Source organism: Empidonax traillii, unplaced genomic scaffold (assembly GCF_003031625.1).
Source record: "Empidonax traillii isolate 1590-97213 ecotype Southwest subspecies unplaced genomic scaffold, ASM303162v1 scaffold54:size2178333, whole genome shotgun sequence".
Classification (NCBI taxonomy): domain Eukaryota; kingdom Metazoa; phylum Chordata; class Aves; order Passeriformes; family Tyrannidae; genus Empidonax; species Empidonax traillii.
In genome coordinates, this window is record NW_020955247.1 from 1,191,117 (window position 1) to 1,211,319 (window position 20,203).

At 37.1% G+C, this 20,203-nt stretch overlaps 1 protein-coding gene across 1 annotated transcript in view; it reads left to right on the forward strand.

Moving 5' to 3' along the window:
- The window catches only part of PRDM6 (PR/SET domain 6), a 67,583-nt gene that overhangs the window by 29,943 nt on the left and 17,437 nt on the right, over positions 1-20,203 (forward strand). The gene's annotated exons all lie outside the window — the stretch shown is intronic.

The following is a 20,203-nucleotide window of genomic DNA, read 5'->3' on the forward strand; positions in this document are numbered from 1 at the left end:
TCTGGGCAGGTACAAGCCAACCAGTTTTAATCAAGGTAATTATTTCAGTCTTATAAATAATGTAACTCCAGGAAAACTGAGTTTACCATGGGATACAAAACTTGCAGTAAAGCATGGTAAATAGCTCTAAGTACATCCTGTACTGCTGTGATTGCTCTGCTGTCATGACCTAGGTGGCTAATTTACACCCAGAGAACAGATTCATTTGCATCAGTCCCAGTCACTTGGGATTTTTTAAATCTATGATTATAATTAATATGTATAAAAGACTGTTATCTTTTCCTATGCAATGCATCTAATATGTCTACTAAAACAAAGGCTGCTTAAATTAATTGTTCTCTGTTTTGCAAATAAAAAAGCAGCCAATGTCTTTACTGGATAACATTTGTTCCCAATTGTAGCCATCAGAAGGTCAGAAGAAGTTCAAAAATTACATGATGGAATTTATCTTTTTTTTTTTTAATGACCGAGTTATTGCCATAGCAAGTTATATTAATTGTTCTGGTTGTGTGATATAGGAATTTTATATTAATGCCACATTTAAAATGTATTTATAAAACAGTTGATCTTTGACTATTATAATTCAGATCTGTACAGTTTTATAATTGAAACATTTGCAGATTTGTAGTTAAAATAATTTTGTCAGGTCTAAGCATAGATGCATTTTAGAAGAAAAACTTTGGATAATTGCATCATGATGGATCTTTTGAGTCTTGTTCATTTTTGCTCTCAAAGATATTAAATCAATACAAATCTCAGAACTCTCTATATACAATATGTGAATGATATATGTGATGAGGTTTGGGGTTTTTTCTCATTTATGTGCACAGTATATGTAAATGTAACGTTGAAGTCGACAGACTCTTTAAGCAGAGTTGCAAAGGTAATGGCATGGTTTACCCTAGCTGTAAAATGGGAATTGCTATACATATACTTTGTAATATTGCAGGTGAAAATTAATGCAATCATTTATTATAAGTGAGGTAAGATCTTCATGCTCTTTCTCTCCCATCACCACAATAGTTTAAAAATCTGCCAGCTTTCTGCTTCTGCCAATCATTATTGTACTAACTTCTAGAGGACTTACACTGTAATGAAGAGACCGAAACATAGATGCCGTGCATTGTGGAGCATGATTTTGGCACTGTTTGTAGTTCTTGCATGCACTTTTGTGTAAAGAGTTGCTCATAGTGGTACAAATTAGTGTCTGATTCAAATCCTATTTACAATGTTAAAAACTATATTAGAGTCTGAGGGTTTGTTGTAGTGTCTGATGATTTTGAACATCTTTAGTTAAAACACACTTTAGATTGAGAAAATATCAGAAAAAATTTCATTTAACTTGGATGACTCTGAAATGTATCTACAAATGAGCTGTGTTATTGTTAATGGTTTACCTGTAGTGATTAGAATAAATTTAATTAATAGTCAGAACTATAGTAGGAATACAGTAATCCCTCCTGTATTTTCTCTAAATGTGTTGAAATAGGTATAGAAGCTAAATCTCCTGAAATGTGGAAAAAGTAGCCAAAAAAAAAAAAAAAAAAAAAAAAAAAAAAAAAAAAAAAAAAAAAAAAAAAAAAAAAAAAAAAAAAAAAAAAAAAAAAAAACAAAAAAAAAAAACCAGGAAATGTCATTTTCTTCTTTCAGGACTGCTAGACATTCTGTATAATACAGGATATCCTGTATATATAATGAAGTCAAATATGAAAAACATACAGGGCACACTCTTTTTGGTATTGTCATGGCAACTGTGCTTTTCCAATCATGCAATCGTTTAAATTCCCAGGGATTCAGGAAAACAAGAGTTGTATCTGGACCTATGTCCTATGTAATTGGTCCAACAGAGGAGGTTTGTTTAGCACGTGCAAAATGTGCACTTCTACCCTGAACGATTCCAGATTTCATGCTCTTGCTACTTCACATTTCACAAAGTAACTTCTAGAAGTAGTTATACACTTTTGGGATTCTTTCAAGAAGATTACTGAAGATGTGTAGATGGGTATTATTGGGGATCAGCAAAGCTCACTGACCCAATCTATATCACACTGTTAAGCAAAGGTCACTAGGATTTTTTGTGAGCATTTTTTGTCACTGCTATACCTTTTCTCTACTTACACTTTGCAAGGCAAGATATCCCAGGACACTATTTCTCCTGCACCCACAGTGACAGACTGCACTGAACATTTGTATCTTCTGTGTGCTGAACTTTCAGTGATATCAGTAGCAGTGCTAAGTACATAATAACTGGAAAGTGTTTAGGTATCAAAATTATACACTGGAATGAATGTAGAAGTGGAGATTATTACAACAGTGAAGGTTTGGGGGACAAAGGACACACAACTATACTAAACCCAGGCTTCATTAGTCCTTGCTGCACAACTTTCCTTTAAAGTATGGAAAGCTCCTGAAGGTACCTCATTATTAAGCCTCTGGTAAGTGTCTTTTCCTCTCAGTCAGTTTGTTTATTCATCCTTGATTCCAAGGATTTGCTCAGTTTTCTAGTAAGTATAATATATTTCCTATCCAGATGCCACATGGGATTACTAGACAATTTACTTATCTGGACAAAATAAATGTCTTTCCTTTGAAGCCTGGAATAACTCAGATCCTTCTCTGCTCTCTACTGGAGAATGAAAAGTCTTTGAGAAAAAGAAGCAAAATCTACCACTATCATTTTCTGTTGGATGAATCTCAGTATTTTTTGACGGAAGAGTCAGCAGAGGCTAGAATCACAGTGCATTAACCTCTCCTGTCTCACTCATCTAATACTCCCAGTTTGCTGGAGAGTTTTTAGACAAATTTGAACAGGCTAAGATGACAGTCCTGGGATTGCAGCAGCTGTTGGGGTTGTCTCAGTACAGTGTCTTATCTAAATTTGGCTGTGACTCTAATAGCAGTGACTCCCTAATGTTAAAGTACTTTTTGTCTTTTCTGCTCACCTTTTACTTTGATTTTTTGCAGAAAACATTGGTTTCTAGTTTAATGTTGTTAGGTGGAATGAATTAAAGGTACTAAGTAATGAAGGATTTTGAGTTTAGGAATGTTTTCAAAACTACTATAAAATATTAAATTTACATTATCCACAATATGTTGAAGGTCAGTACACACTCAAAACATAATGTCTGACAATTGTGCTTTCTTAGTGTGGATTAGAAAAAGAATATAGTAGACTTAGGAAAACATCATAATTTAAGAAGTGACACATTTCAACAAAGACATAAAACTGTAGGCAGTACAGAAAAGAATCAAAACCTTGGGAAACCATTACTTCATTAGGACAAGTATTTTATGTCTTTTAAAAGACTCTTTATTAAAAAGGGTGAGCTCTAGGATAGTCATGCTTGCATGAAATCATAAATCTGACATTTTAGAACAAAAAATGCTTCTTTGTATAGATAAATTGATTTTTATTGCAGCTTTATCAAATTCTTTGTAAACATTTAATCCTAGTGTGTGGTTATGTGTAGGTACACACAGTTATTTTTAATATTCTCTCTTCTTACAAATAGACACAAGTAGAATGGTCAAGCCAGATAGGAAAGACAACTACATACAGTAGGTATGCAGTCTGTGAGGCATTAAAAAGATGCTGAACAAAGACTCATTTGCTTGCTATTATCAGGAACCTGTTCCTCTTGAGGAATCCCTAACATAAAATATATAAATAGACTCATTTATTTTCAACATTATTTAGTTTCTAGTTTAGCCCTTTCTTTAGTGTGCTTTCCCTTTTCCTTTGCCCCCAAATGTATGGGCTAACATATACATGACTTACTATTGCCTGCCTTCCCAATGTCAGGTCAAGAAGAGGCATAGGTTTTAATTTGCCTGCACATACATTCAGGGTTTATTTTCTCCATGCGTGGCAGGGAGCTGGTAGAGATCTGTAACCCACTGGGAAACCAAAGATTTTCTTTCTGGAGAGGGGAAGCATGACAATTCCTGTGTAACTCAGGAAAACTGTGAAGCTGCACTCCATATTAGTCTTCTTGTATTTAAGAGGAGAATTTTTGTGATTATGCTTGAGGGAGAAAGAGACAGGAGGGAGTGGGGAAAGGTTACACTTTCATCACATTTTCTGGGTCTCTCAGTTCATTTAGCCTTATCTGTGTGTTTTAGATTGCAAGCTCTTAGGTGCCATGACTGTTTCTATGCATGCCTTTAATAGCCTATCACTGGGGTACAACAGATAACTACTTACAAATTGTTGGGGTTTTCCAAGAAAACAATTATTTTTTTTTCCAGAGAATGCTGAGAAACTAAAACTGTTTGCATTAAAATGTCAGTTTTGTTTGAAGGTCCCATGCAAAAAACTGGGGAAAAGGTTTCTAAATTATATGAACATGAAGTTTTTGTAATTTTTAAACAGAAACATTATTTCTCAGCTCAGAAAGTTCCTTTCAGTTTTAAAGTTCAGTAAGCTTTTAAGGAAACATTATATTATGGTTTATAAAATCTTGAAACAATCAAATTTTAAAAAAAAATCTTGCTCCAAACCATTCTGGTATTGGTATTCTTTACAACCATTGTGAGGTTTTGGCTATATCCAGCAAAATAATTTTGCATACAGGCCTACTAAACAGTGAATAACTTACCATTTGTGTTAATTTTTGAGGATGGTGGGGAAATCATAAAAATAATTGGTTTATATTAATTTTTTTTTAATGTAGACTTCGGGAAAAATAAAACTTGCTTTTCATGAATCATTTTACTGTTAAAATTTTCAACTTGGATTACAATCACTCATTCTACTGGTTTCAAATTATTTAATTTGCCTTGAGTTCCTTAGTAAAAAAAGTAATCATTTGAGGCCAGTACAGTTGCTGCTCAAACTACTCTACTATTTCTGAAATGTATGTCCTTCACCTCTGCTGGCCTACATAAGCCATCTATACATTTTCACTTACAGCTGTTTTGGACAAAAAAAACACTGCCCCTTTATTTCAAATTATTTTGGCACAGAGAGGACAGCTGAGAAAAACTGTAAGGATAAATGTAAGGTGTGTATTGTTAAATGTGAAAGCAAAAAATGCAGAATGTAACAGAAAAAGACCAACACACAACTTTGCAATTAGTCCTTGGTTTTCACTCTAATGAGCCTTTCTTGGGTGTTTTTCTTCTGCCTTGTTAAATTGAGGGACAGAAAAAAGGAACATAATGAGGCAGTGGCTAGTGGGACACTAGAAGCAAGTAAAGAGAATTTTGAGTAACATTGGCTAGCTAAATTAGAGAGCTGGAATTAAGAGTAAGAAAAAATATTTCTTAGTCTCTTTAGGAATTAAGGACAGAGAAGGGCAATAATAGCGTAAATTATATTCTTGTAACAAGGTTACCACCTTGGAACAAGAATCATGGAACCACAGTCATGGAACGGAATAAAATGGAGATCCAAGTTTATAGAGCATGTATGTGTACTGCTTTTAATTTTAGGAGTGGCAGCATTTGATTCATTCCAGGAACAGGGAAACATGCTTGTGGTTGAATTGTTAACACCATGAACAGCCAGTGTCTCTGCATTGCTTGGACATCTCTGGTCCTCCTCATTGGCTTTGTTAGATACCAGATAGCTTTAGAGAACTGTCTAAAGCCCTGCAGAATGTAGCTTGGCTCCATGCTAGCCTTTTTGAGAGAGGCTAATTTATATTTATTTGTAAACCTGAATCATTCCACAATTTTTAAAACTGAGTTGTGTATAGTCCAAATGAAGAGCAGGCTTTACTACCTATTTCTAGATCAGATCTTTCTGAACTACGCTTTTTTTTGGCGTGAATCTAGAATGTGGATACCTAAAGGGCAAGTGCTTCATTTTTGTTATCATCCACGTAGTTTTCCAAACTAAATGCTTCCATTCTCATCCGTTGAGGTCTCAGTCAGGTTTTAATTTTCACAGCATGAAGATGTGATGATTACATAAGCAGTTATTCCAATTTGCTGGTTATAGTCTAAAATTAATTACAAAACATAGGTTTGTAATAATGACCTTGCCAAAATCTATTAACCATTGATCCTTCTCTGTGTCAGCAAATATGGAAATGAAAAGGATTATGGAAAGTTTGAACTGAAGAGTAATTGGAACCTGTTGCATTTCATCCACCTCAAGAGATACGCAAAATGTTGTAATGATGAGTCCTCCCTTTATTTACAGTATTCATAATTCGTGACAGTGGTTTTTATAAGTCTAAAAATTACACTTAATAAATATGAGAAGATACAGGTTTTCTTGATTACATAAATGTAAATGTTTATTCAAGTTTCATGAGAAGTTTGTCTTAATTTAAACAGAGCTAGGGCTGCTGAAAGGATGCCATTTTTTTTTTATGTGGACAAGAAACAAGTTTAAAAAACATCCACACTCATTTAACCAGTAAATGTATTCTACAGAGGCTTTGCTCCAGTATGATTTGCCTACTGCAATCAGAATGACTTTATTCATAGATAGATGGTATTTAAGGGTTTTATCCTTCATTGCATGAAGGATTGCTGGCTTTAATTAAAAAAAATCAGAAGAAATACATAAATATTGCTGATGTAGTTCAGAGGTATGCAGTATTACTTGTATTTTCCCTATTGGTCTTGATATATGTAGAATTGGGAGACACTAGCACATTGTAGATATTGCTGCTGAGAAGGGGAAGGGAAAAAGATAGGCTTGAAACACAGTCTGCAAGATGGCACAAAGCCAATGCACTGAAAAATGGCAAACGTCACATTTAACAGCTGGACATAGAAATATTTCTCTTTAATTTGGAAGGAGAAAATTTTTTTCACAGCGGGGCACTCTCAAAAGAGCACAACATCAAAGAGGGTGGGTCTCCCCAGTCAAATATCATCTGGCTCCAGTGATGGAGCAAAATGAATGAACTGTCAAGACTTTTTTCCAGTGTGTATGTTTTTGCCAAGTGAAAAGTAAAAGGTTTAGTGGCTTGTTCTGATCACAGACCAAATCCTGATAATGGAAAGCTGATTCCCTAAAGTCTTCCTCTGATCAGCTGACAGGCAATGTCTGAAGAAGACTCCATATTGATTGATGGTCCACTTTGTATTGATGGCCCCTGCCACCCTTAGAGATAAGTGAGATATGCCAAATGCTTAACAGCTCTGGAGGGCTCCTGTGATTGTGTCTCAAGCAATGTTCTAATCTAATGTTATAATCCTCACAGAAACAAACTCACTTCCAAAGAAACTTAACATGATACTTACCAACACCAGACCTGCACTCCAGCAAGAAAAAAACCCTGATCACTGGAAACACTAGCACTGCTCCTTAATGCACTTTTTAATTTGCTTCTTGACTCTAACTTCAGCCATGAAGAAGTTACAAACTAGCCATCTGTACTGTTTTTCTGACAATCCTGTAACTGAACAAATTTGAATAAATAATACAGTGCAGGAATTTTTTTGATATAAAAACAGAGTGACACAGTTTGTACAGCCATTACTCATTTGTTTTATGAGGAATCTCAGGCATAGTTTATCATATACTTTATTACTTGACCTTTTAATCATCATCTGGGGAGCTTGACATTCCAGACATTCCAAAATATTCCAAACTAAAAATATCATTGTGCCTCATTATTTAAAACTCACAAAGGAATTAAGTACATTTGCTAAAGTATGTAATTTTTACTGAAATTCCTCATTTATGGTGAGCCTTAATGAGATGTTTAAAAAAGGATTGAAAGAATTATCTGTGTAGTCTGTATTGAAGTAGTAAATGGGTGCTCTGCTGAGATAGATATTCTACACATACACTGTAAACACAGTCCCTTGCTCATATTTACTTATAAACTGAGAGAAATGGTGCACAGAAAAATTTTATCAAAATCCATGTTTTCTACAACCACAGTATCAAGACACTTACTGTAAATCATGTGACAAATCTTTTTCAGAGCAGGCACTAAATCTAAGCATCTGCAGGAGAATTCAAAAGTCAAAATGGAGATGCTGAGTGGGATTCTGAATTCTGTAAAGTATCTAAGACATGCAGATGGGGCTGACAAGTCATGCTCAGAACTAAAGGAGAACTGCCTGTCTTATAGAGCAGCCACTGGAGACTCAGTGGGATACACAAACCCATCAGAAACACTAGTGGAAACTTAAGTTTGCACATCTGAATAAAACTACCTGTGCCCTAGTCCAACAACAAACCTTTATCAGTGGGTCATAACCATTATACTGTGCAGCAATGCTTTTATCAGAACAGTGTAATCATCTGACATTGCTTGAAAGTGATGTCACTTGTGGACAGGTTTTCTGAGAGTTTTTTCACATGTAACACATTTTTGAATTTGAGTTTTATTTTTTCCTGTTCTATTTGTTTGTTTGTTTGTTTGTTTGTTTGTTTTTTGTTTTTTTTTTTTAATTGAATACCCATAAACAATAAGTCAGGAATTTCAAAGTGAAGATATAGAAGTCGTCGCTATCTTGTGAGCTGATGAGCTGCTCTCCTGAGATTCCTTCCAACCTCAGTGTTTCCATAGTTCTCTGAAGTGCCCTACTTCAAATCAGACCATAGCCATTCATGATACATTCAAAGGAAATAAAAGAATTCCTTGTTTCAAGGCAAGAAGTCTTGCTTAGAAAGTTAGAGCAAGTTTTATGATCATCTACCTGCCTAAAAGGCAGACAGGCATGTATGGTTCCAAAGCGTCCAGATAAGTTAAAACTTGAGTCCCATTGTCTTCAATGGAGTTTAAAGTCTAACTTGCTAAAGGATTTTTTACCAGTTCCTCTACAGGACTGAGAGTCTCTCAACAGAATCAGAGAACGTTTAAGGTTGAAAGGGACCACTGGAGATCACTTAGTCCAACCTCCCTGCTTCAAGGAGGATCCCTAGAGCGTGTTACTCAGGATTGTGTCCAGATGGCCTTTGAATGTCTTCAGGGAAGGACACTCCACAACCTCTCTGAGCAACCTGTTCCAGTGCTCAGTCACCCTCACAGTAAAGTTCTTCCTCATATTTAGGTGGAACTTACTGTGTTCCACTTTCTACCTGTTGCTTTTTCTCCTATCCCTTGGCACCCTGAAAAGAGTCTGACTCCACCCTCTTCACAGCCTCTCTTTTGTTGCCTTCAGAGTCTCTAGGAGCTCTGTGTATGAGAAATAACTTTTATGTTCTGATTCTTAAGGAAACATGGTATTGGAGCTTTTAAAAATCCTAAAGGTAATGGAAAGAATGAGAAGTCCCAAGCGCTACAAAGTGAAACCAAACAAAAATTGTAATCGAGCAAGTTTAATTTACAGAATGATAACTGTGCCATATATTCTATATGCCATACTTTTGAAAGTATCCTAAGCAGTGTCTACGATTTGTAAGTCTAAGATCATGAAAATATACTCAACAGAAATTACAGGAGTGAGGGATCAAAAGCTATGCTCATCTTGTGCCATCAGCTTTCTCTTACCAGTAAGTCCTGAATTATATTTGAATATCAGACCTTCCTTGTTCTTATTCCTTCTCATATGTTAGAATAAGGGGAAATTTAGAATTATTTCCATTTATTAGTGTCTTTTGGTCCTGAGTAATTTCTCAAAGCTCATTGCATTATCAGTAAGTCACCTTAGGAGCTATGTACCTGCTCACTTGTTTCAGCTGTCCAAACTTGATACTGAGTGACAAAGTCTGCCAAAATCCTACCGGGATATTTGGTTGCATAGAGGAATTAAAAGACATGAAAATTTTTTTTTAATTTCTCTTTGCAATGTCTAAAAGTTTTGAGAAGTTGCAAGAAAATGGTCAAAGCTATGTCCTTACCTGCGAAGGAAACAGTGCTCTTTTTTCAGAGGTACCAAAAGCAACAAAGAATCATCAAAACTGCCTTGATTTCCTGTCTCAGAATATCACCTTAGGAGCTTTGTTACTGAATAAATTCATTAAGGCTTTCCAGCTGAATGAGGGTTTTCAGCATTGGACCCTTACAGCCTTCTTGTAACTCCTTCCCTGATACGCTTAGTGGGATATGCATCTACCAGTCAATTGGTGTGAGAGTCTTCTGCTTGGATTATTTCAGCTTTGATAATTTGCCTCTCTGTTTTTAAACCACCTTTTCTGTTTTAATCTGGGGTTTTTTTTCCCTGGTCTCTCTGTACATTTAGCCTAGATTGACCATGCTTTTTCTCTTCATGCTCCATGTCCCATATAGAAAAGACTGCAGAGAACAACTTCAGTCTTCTCCCTCCATGTGGTCTTGTGCTACCAGGGCTGCATGGGAACACAGTGCAGTGAGTAGGTGGAAATACCAGTGTTAAGCAAAAACATCTCCATTGCAGAATGGCTTGTGGCTACAGCACCGCTGCTTTTTCTGTCCTATTGCTGAACCTAACAGGAGACTGCCAAAGTGCACATTGGCGAGGTCCTGTGGTGTCAGTGGATACTACAAGAGCATTGGTTCTTTACTGACCTGTCTGCATGTGTGCAGGTTTTCATCTTCATGTGTGGGTTTTTTTCTGCTCTGTGTCTTCCCCTCATTGCCCTGGTGTTGAGTAACACTGGTTTGTGTTATGTGAAATTCTTTCCTATTCCAGGACCTCCACGGGCTAGTGTCGAAACAAACCACTGAGACTTAAAATAAAACTAAAAAAAATTTTATGAAGTCCGCATAATCAGCAGGGCATTGCTGTCATGACACTTTCTGGAATAAGGCCCCAGTCCTCCAACCGCTCACACAGATGCTTGATTTCACACACGAGTAGTCCCATTGAGATCAATGGGACTACAACATGTGTGTAAGTGTTTGCTGGACTGGGGTCTAAGTGAGAGATGAAGCCTTTCACCTAGCATAGACAGTTCAAACCAATGTTTATAGTTTCATATGCTATAATCCTTTGAGAAACATTAAAACTAAATAGCTTTTAATATTATTTGGCAAGTATTCTCTTTTATAAAATTTGCTAGATGATGCCTGCTAGATTAAAGAGAAGAAACATTAAGCAGATATTACAAGACATAAGATTCAAATCAGATATGGCTAATTGTAGAAAATTGCTTTGAATAGTGCAGTTAAAGTGCAGTTAAAGACCATTGGCTGTCAGGATATATTTCTGTGCGTTTTCACAGAGGGGTTGCATCCCAAGGAGTTTATTGCCAACAAGTGTTGGAGAACATTTTGGTATTAACCAGTGAGGTGTCCTGATGTTTCCTCCTTGCTCACTTATTTCAGATTTCTATTCTGTTAATTTTTTATACCAGTTCAGAATGCTTCGGAAAACTTGATGGCAATTTGAAGTATAAACAAATTGACACTGTTTTGCCTGTAATATGAAAGTTGCAAAACAGAAAAATTAGTTTTTGAATGAACTTGCATTTGCTACATGGCAAGGAGATATCATCCACTTAGTTACAAAATAGAAGCACTTCAAAATAAGTAACTTGTTATTGACATAGATTATTTCACATACATGTAAAGACTGTAGTAACCAGCTTTATTTTCTACATAACAATAAACAAAAGCATACTTATTTCATCCTAAGCCAACAAGCTTGAATGTTATCTGTAACATATTTTTATTGTTAATTTTTTCTATTTGTCCATAAAGAATCTGAAGATATATTTTAATGGCAAAACAAATCTGTTAGTCATATCAAGCAACATGAGAAGTATTTATAACTAATGTCATTCTGAAGTAAGGTCCATGCAGTTGAATAGGGAACCTGTCCAAACATTTCTGCTTATAGTAGAATGAGGTTGATGACATGTATAGTACTATTGTTACATACCAGTTTTATGTAAGTTGATTATTACAGATTCAATAATATTTATTAGGAGTCAGAGTTGGAGTTATCACAATGTGATGAACAGTCATTTCTCTATACTGGCTGAGAACGATTTGCCTGTTTACTCTATAGGTAATCTAAAAGACAGAATGTAATTTACAAAAAAAAAAATGTATTTCAGTGTTTGAGAAGTGTCTTTGTAAAGGATGTGATTATGTCATGCTATTATTATCTATCTACATCAGTGTTTCTCTTTAGTTAAGCTGCATTTACAGACTTTTCCATGTGTTTTAGTTTGCTTCTGACTTCCATTATATTTCATTTTTCTTTTATATAGAAAGACTAAGAGTTGTTCTTAGAACATTTGCTGAGTATCTGTAGTTGGTCATCAAGACAGTGAAAGAAAAGAGAAAGAAGTGATGGTTAAATGCGTGATTGTTTCTACACAGCTTTCTCATTCAGTGTGTAACAAGGAGGAGATGCATATTTAGAAAGGCCCTACTGCCCTTAATCAGATGGCCAGCTCTTAATATTAACACATTTAAAGTATAAAAGTATTCATTCTTTGAACACTTGTTATCAGTATAAACTCAGCTGTAGTTTGATTTTTAGCCTAAAGTATGCTCATTAAAAGTAATATTTTCAGCGAATTCTGCACTTGTGTTCTCTCAGTTTATGCAGTTTCTTCTGAACATTTCAGGCTTTCTAGATAAGGAGGTCCTTTGGCAGTGTGTTGATTTCAGAGAGAGCTAGGCACCAATATACTCACAGAATCCAGTCTAAATGACTGAGTTATCAAGTCACACATACAATCCAATTTGCTTTCAGTTTGACATGATTAAAAGTGCTAACAAATAAATAATATATACTTACCATAAAAAACATAAGAGCTCATTGGCATTTTACTTAACAAGCACTGCCTTAGGCAAGTCAAGTCACTGAATTTTACTGAGCAGTTTGATGTGTAAGTCTCAGAGCTTTTCAGGAAAGAGACTGCTATTTCTTCTTACTTGTGAGAACTAACCTTCCTTGTAATTTGTTAAGTTGGCCATAGAGCTCTCTTCTACCAGTAATGCCACCAAACACTCTTTCCCCATCTCTCAGAGCATACATGTATTCAGCTTTACTTAGCGTACTAGTTTATTCCAGTGGATGAGTGAAATACTGCAAAGTGAATTAAAAAAATGACAGGAAAGTTTCCTTCAAAAGAAGAAATAATGGTGATTATGGGAGTGTTTATGGATGAGAACCAGGAAGGCCAACAAGGTGGATAACCTGGTGGGAGTCTGTTGTAGACCATCAAACCAGGATGAGGAGGCAGGTGAAATATTCTGTAAGCATAATCGTTATCCCTTGTTCTTGTGAGGGACTTCAATTTACCAGATATTTGCTAGAAACACAGCACAACAAAGAGGAAACTGTCCACCAGGATCCTGGAGTGTTTGGAGGATAACTTCCTGACACAGGTGGTGAGGGGGTCAGCTAGGGAATGCACCCTGCTAGACTTATTTGTGAATAGAGAAGGACTTGTGGATGGTGTGGTGGTTGGAGGATGTCTTGGGCACAGCGATCACAAAGTGACAGAGTTTTCAAATCTCAGATAAGTAACCAAGAGGGTTAGCAGAACTGTCATCTGGGACTTCCAGAGGATAGACTTTGGCCTGTTTAGGAGACTTGCTGACAGAGCCCCTTAGGGGTAGCAGTCTTGAATGGCAAGTAGTCCCAGAGGATTGGATATGCCATAAGAAGGAAATCTTAAAGGCACAGGAGCAGGTTGTCCCCATGTGCTGAAAGATGAATCGGTGGGGAAGAAAATCAACCTGGCTGAACAGAGAGTTTTGTCTGGAAGTTAAGATAAAAAAAGGGAGTTTCTGAGCTTTGGAAGAAAGGGGCGGACAACTCCAGAAACTACAAAGATGTCAAGAATTTATGCATGGAGAAAATTAGAAGGGCCAAAGCCCAACTAGAATTACTTGCTGTAAAAGAACATAAAAATATTTCTATAAATAAATTAATGACAAAGGAGGGCTAAGGAGAATTTCCACCTTTTAGTGGATGAGTGAGGTAACACAGCAGCAAAAGACAAGGAAAAGCCTGAGGTACTTCATGCCTGATTTGGCCCAGTTTTTAATAGTAAGACCAGCTCTTCTTTGAGTACCCAGCCCCCTGAGCTGGAAGATTGGCATGGGGAACAGAATGAAGCCCCTATAATCCAAGAGAAAGATGTTCAGGGACCTGATACACCACTTAGACACACACAGATCTACAGGGTTGGATAGGATCCACGCAAGGGTTCTGAGGAGCTGCTGGAAATGCTCACCAAACCACTTTCAATCATTTATCAGCAGCCATGGCTCATCAGGGAGGTCCCAGTTGACCTCAGGCAGGAGTGATGCCCATCTACAAGAGGGGCAGGAGGGAGGGTCCAGGGAACAACAGGCCTCTTAGCCTCATCTTGGTGACAGGGAAGGTCTTTGTAGCAAATCATCCTGATTGCCATCACCAGGGATGTACAGGACAATGAAGGGACTGGGCTCAGCCAACATGGGTTTATGAAAGGCAAGTCCTGCTTGACCAACCTTCTGTGAAAGGGTGATCAACTTAATAGATGTGGGAAAGGCTGTGGTTGTTGTCTGACTGAGCTTTAGTGATGCCTTTGACATCACAGAATTCTCTTGGATAAAGTTACTGCTCATAGCTTGCACTCTTCACTAGGTAAAAAATTGGCTGGATGACCAGGCTCAGAGAGTGGAGGCAAATGGCGCTAAATCCAGTTGGTGCCCAGTCACTAGTGGTGTTCGCCGGGGCTCAGCTATGGGGCCACCACTGTTCAATATCTTTTTCTGTGGTCTAGATGAGGGGATGGAATGTCCCCTCAGCCAGTTTGCAAATGACTAGTTGGGCAGCAGTGTTGATCTGCTGATGGATGGGAAAGATCTGCTGAGGGATCTGGACAGGCTGGATCAATGGGCTGAGTTCAGTTCTGTGAAGTTCAAGGGCAATTGTCAGATCCTGCCCTTGGGCCACAACAACCCCATGCAGTGCTGCAGGCTGGGGGCAGAGTGGATGGAAAGCTGCCTAGTGGTAAAGGACCTGGGAGTGCTGAGCCAACGGTGGGCCCAGATGGACAAGAAGGCAAATGACATTCTGTCTTGTATCAGAAATAATGTAGCCAGCAGGACCAGGGAAATAGTCATTCTTCTGTGCTTGGCACTGGTGAGGACACAGCTGGAATCCTGTGTTCAGTTCTGGTCTCCTCACTACAAGAAAGATGTTGAGGTCATGGAGTGTGTCCAGAGAAGGGCAACAGAGCTGGTGAAGGTTTTGGAGTACGAGTCTGATGAGGAGAGGCTGAGGCAGCTGGGGTTGTTTAGTCTGGAGAAAAGAAGGCTCAGGGGAAACCTTATAATTTTCTTCATGTACCTGAAAGAGGTGTAGCAAGGTGAGGGTTAGTCTCTTCTGTCAGGTAACACGTGACAGAATGAGAAGTGGCCGCTTGTTGGGCCATTGGAGGTTTAGGTTGGATATTAGAGAAAATTTCTTCACCAAGGAGGTTGTCAAGCACTGAAACAGTCTGACCAGGAAAGTGGTAGAGTCACCATCCCTGGAGGTATTGAAAACAAGTATAGATGTGTCATTTAGGGACTTGATTTACAGATGGGCTTGGCAGTGCTGGGTTAATGGTTGGATTCAATGATCTTAAAAAGTCTCTTCCAACCTAAATCATTCTATGATTCTATAATTGCATACCTTTTACAGACTGTAAGCTAAGCACCCAGGCTTATAACTGTTACCCTCTTTGGCACTGTTTTCAACTTCTGCTTAGGACAGACAACTGTAGAAGATGTTGCACTGTTGTTACATCAAAAGCCAAGTCTTGCAATAACGAAATTTTCCCAATGTAGATATTATTCAGTTCTGATGTCCAAGTCAGCAAAGGAAGAAACTGTCAGTGTTACTGTGGCTTGTAGGTTCATGCCCTGTTTGAGAAAGAATATAACTTGTGTGGATGCTACCATATCTGACATGTCAGTCTGGTTACAACCTTTTTCACTATATTTCCAGTAGTTTTGAAGGCATCTATAACTTTTAAGTGCACAGCTGATGATTTATGAAACACATGTACTTGTCAAAAGTACTCTGCTATCTTGAAACTTCCCATTGAAGTCACAGGTAAAGCTTCTTGTGGGAGAAGAAGGCTCATGCTAAGTGATTTGAAAATTCTATGACCTTAGGCACGTGATGTCCAAAAGAATAGCAGTGAACATGAAAAAACAAGACTCTACTAATGACAAGAATTAATTCTTGGATATTTTGTGGTTTTGTTCACATTTCTTTTGATATCTTGCAACATAAAAATTTATTCTAGTAGCTACTTTCACAGTACAAATGTACATGCAAAGAAAAAAATCTCTTTTCAGGATCAGTCTCTTCTCTGACTGCCTAAAGTGAAAATGAGATGTTAGTTAAGCATATATGAATACATTTATTATATGACTAAATAAAAAATAAATTGTAGGCAGAATTTTTAAAGACACAGCCATTTAGCAGACCATGGGAAGGGAGCAAGAGTAAGCAACAGATAGAGCGGAAAGAAGTTCGATGAACTAACCTTGCTGTCTGTTCTGTGAAATTGTTTTTAATTGCTTCATAACTTGGCTTTCTCTGCAGCTGTGCTATTATATTTGAACTCCTTCATTCTAAAATTCTGTGGCATGTACATCAGAAACTGAAAGTCTTTAGCTTTGGAGTTACATTTGCTACACTGATACAAGTGAACAATGCTATGTCATTACTGAAGTAAAAGTAATTGAGAGTTCTCAGAAGGCTCTTTAGCATTCTGCCTAAATACTGCTGAATCTTAGATAGTCCTTTTTTATTTTACTTAGTAATCGTTGTTCAGAGATTTTAGAGCATTACTCATATGAATGTGCTTTAGAAGTTGTATTATTATTGCTATTATGTGTCGTTATTATCTTTGTCATTAAAAGCAACAGTATCTATATCCTCCAAATAATTATCAGTGACCAATCCAACAAGTGATAAATCCAGTCCTTCATATTTGATTTATATTTGCACGCTATTACAAGATAAACCTGATCTCTATTTATGTCTTGGCTACTGAGTAAAGTGGTGTTTGTAAAGAAAGGAATATAAAAAATGGGAAAGACTTGTATTGTGATGGCTATGATTTGGAGTTTCTTGAAAAATGAAGCAGTTTCTGTTGTATTCTGAAGTCAAACGATGAAATTCACAGAATAAAAACATGCGTCATATTCTGAGTCTCTTGAAATGCAACATATGACTAAAGTATCTGTTTGAGTCAAGAACTAGTCAAGACTAGTCAAGAACTTATTAAGAAGTTAATTAATTATATGGCAACTGGCAAGGAGTAACACAATGCATGTCAGCTAAGAAGTTGAGTGCAATCCTCTTTTATCAGATTCCAGCCTCTGCTAGGAATCTGGTTCACTCTGGGGGAAAAAAAAAATAAAGCAAAAGCAAAAACACCCCTAACCAACCAACCAACCAACCAACCAACCAACCAACCAACCAACCAACCATAACAAAAAACAACAACAAACCAACCAAACAAAACCAACCCCAAACAAAAAACCCAAAAGGAACAAGAAACAAACAAACAAACAAACAATACCCGACCAAGACCCAACAAAAAAACCCAGACCAAACCAAACAAAAAACGATAACAAAACAAAACAACCCCCAACAAAGCCCAGACCCTTGAAACTCAGCGATACCAACAGCTATCAAGCAGTTTTTGTTGGAAGAGGGTAAAGATCCAGTAAGCAGTTTAGATAATACTTCCAAGTGTAATCCAAGTAGAAAAATGAAATAACTAATTTTCCTTCCATGTCTTAGATCAATGAATGCTGTGAGATACAGAAGAAAATAAATGCAATCTCCATAGGGACTTGAAGAAATTTTATTTTGCCCCAAGACTATTACTTTGTCATGAGACCCTTGCAATGTGTTAAAAATTGTGCCAGTGTAGATGCATGAAGTGATCTAGTGAGGAAGTCAAGGAGTTTTGGTAACATCACTTTATCACATCTTTATTTTCTTTAATAGATACTGTGAGTGTTTAACTACATATGAATGTGCAATAGAGATGCAGGTGAATATATATGTCCATATAGTTTACTGTGGTGTCTGAGTTCACAGTTTGTGCTACTGTTTTGCTTTTCCTCTGCTGTGGCAGGTCGTGATTTGCTCCGTCATGAGGGTTTCTTCAGGCAGTTATATAGTGGTTGCCTGACTTAGGTAATCATAAAATGAATAAGAACTGGTGCACTATGGTAACATGAATAATAATAGCCATATCAGGTTTTTGTTTGGTTGGTGGGTTGGTTGGTTGGTTTTCTGTTTTGTTTTGTTTTGTTTTCCAGATTTTAACCTGCATTATGCAATTTGACAAATAAACAGATACAATGCAGTCTTATTATTTCCCTGTTAAGCTTAGGGCTTGTGCTTCCATACAGCTGTGTCTACGGTCCTATAAGAACAGGGCTAAGAGTGATATTGGATGGATTCTGACTACGCAGCAATGTCAGTAATATCTTCCTAGGAAAGGAGAGCATATTATCACTGATGCATCACTGCTTGCAAGAATAAAGCATTTGAAAATATTTGGTCTTTCTTGTAGTGCAGTCCAAGGCCCAGGGCCCAAGAAAGCTCCACTACTATGTTTCCATGACAGATAGTAATTTTTCTTGTCAGTTCCTGTTGATTTGCATGAAGTTCTGAGTAGGACCCTGTGTGTCAAGATATGACTGTCAGTACTGATTATGACAGTCTTCCTTGTCTTTCCTGTTTCATATCATCTGGGTATTAGGAAGTTATCAGCTCTTTATTTATGGGAATTTTTTCTGCCTCATGCTAAGCCATATATTGTTATGTGAATAAGCACCATGTAAATGGATAGATAATAAACACTCTGCTGAGACTGTTTGCATAGGTATTGCCAAAATGGTCCCAGCCAACAGTTAGTCATTAATTTCTCCTTCTCTTCCTTTTTGTAGGCTGACTTCCTGTAAAACTTTCTGGTTCAGTTACAGATTTTTATTGTTTAGCATATTTTGCTCATATATTCAACATACGGAAATATATTTACAAAAGAATAGGTCCTTGTTGATAATCAGCATGTTACCATATATGAAAAATAAACTTAATCCCTGGCATTGGAGTGTTTGTTTGCCTCTGAGGACTCCTAATTTCTCTGACTTTATTCCACTCAGTGCATGTTGGGGTAGCATCTTTCTTATCCAACCCAAGAGTATCTCACCAGGTTCCACCTGGTCCTTGTCACAGACACTCAGAAACAAATAACAAGGATCACCATAGACACTTGATTTCCATGTCTCTCATGCTCTAGCATTGGATATATTGCTCCTGATTACTCCCAGTCCCACTTGGCCGAAAGTAAAAGCTAGACTGGCTCCTGAATTTGAGACTCTTGTGGTGGAGTAAATAACTAGATTCTGATTCCTATGTATGTTTTTGTGTGAACTGATGGAAAAGCACTTAATAAATCTGGAGTTTTGAATATAGTCACATAATTTCTGAGATTATTCTCTTGATATTGAAATAGACATGCAAGGTTGTTAATTTGTATGCTCTAGAAATGTTCAGTTCAATGTAATAAATGTTCTTCCTGTTTAGTTAGCAGAATTATTGCTTTCAAGAAGACATCAGTTTAGGCTCATACAATTTCAAAAGGGATAGCATTTTTGGGGTAGGGCTATTAAAGCAAATGGTGTTCATGGAGGAGCAAAAGATATGTTTACTTCAGACAGGCACCTAGTTGTTTACATGTGTTTGTGAATTTTGACAAAGTAATTGTGTAACAAGTAAAAATCTGCTGAGGTCATCTGCTTTTACTAGGATTAGACCTGCCTAGATAACACTTTTTGAAGCAGTCAAAAGGGTAGGTGTGCATGAAACACTTATCTTTTCATTTCAGAGCCTCCAAAGCAACTTCATTCTTTCATTTCATAGGTAGCATCCACTGCCAAGCAGAGACATAATACTGTCTTTTTTTAAAATTACTGGAACTGACTCTCATGTCCTTAGCAGGGATGTCATGTTTAGGAAAAAAATGATTCCCTCAAGACTGATTTCTCATTTACTACTTAAAAAAAATATGTCTCAAGGGAGCTTCTAAAGGCATCATCAACTCTCTTTTTCCTTCTAGTCTCATTTGTTTTCATAGAATCATAGAGTCATAGAATTAACTGGGTTGGAAGAGACCTCTGTTTTGGTATTATGAATCCTACAACTCCCTAACGTATCATGTGAGGTTGCTGTAGTACATGCTCTTGCTGCAACTGAGATGTGAAGGAGGGGTTACTTGTTTAGGGATTACTACTGCCCCTTGCTTGGGTGTCCCAGCCATTTCAATGCACACTTTAGATCCAGATTTTCTTGTTTATCTGGCAGTTCATTATTTAAGGCCAGCTTGTCAAAACAG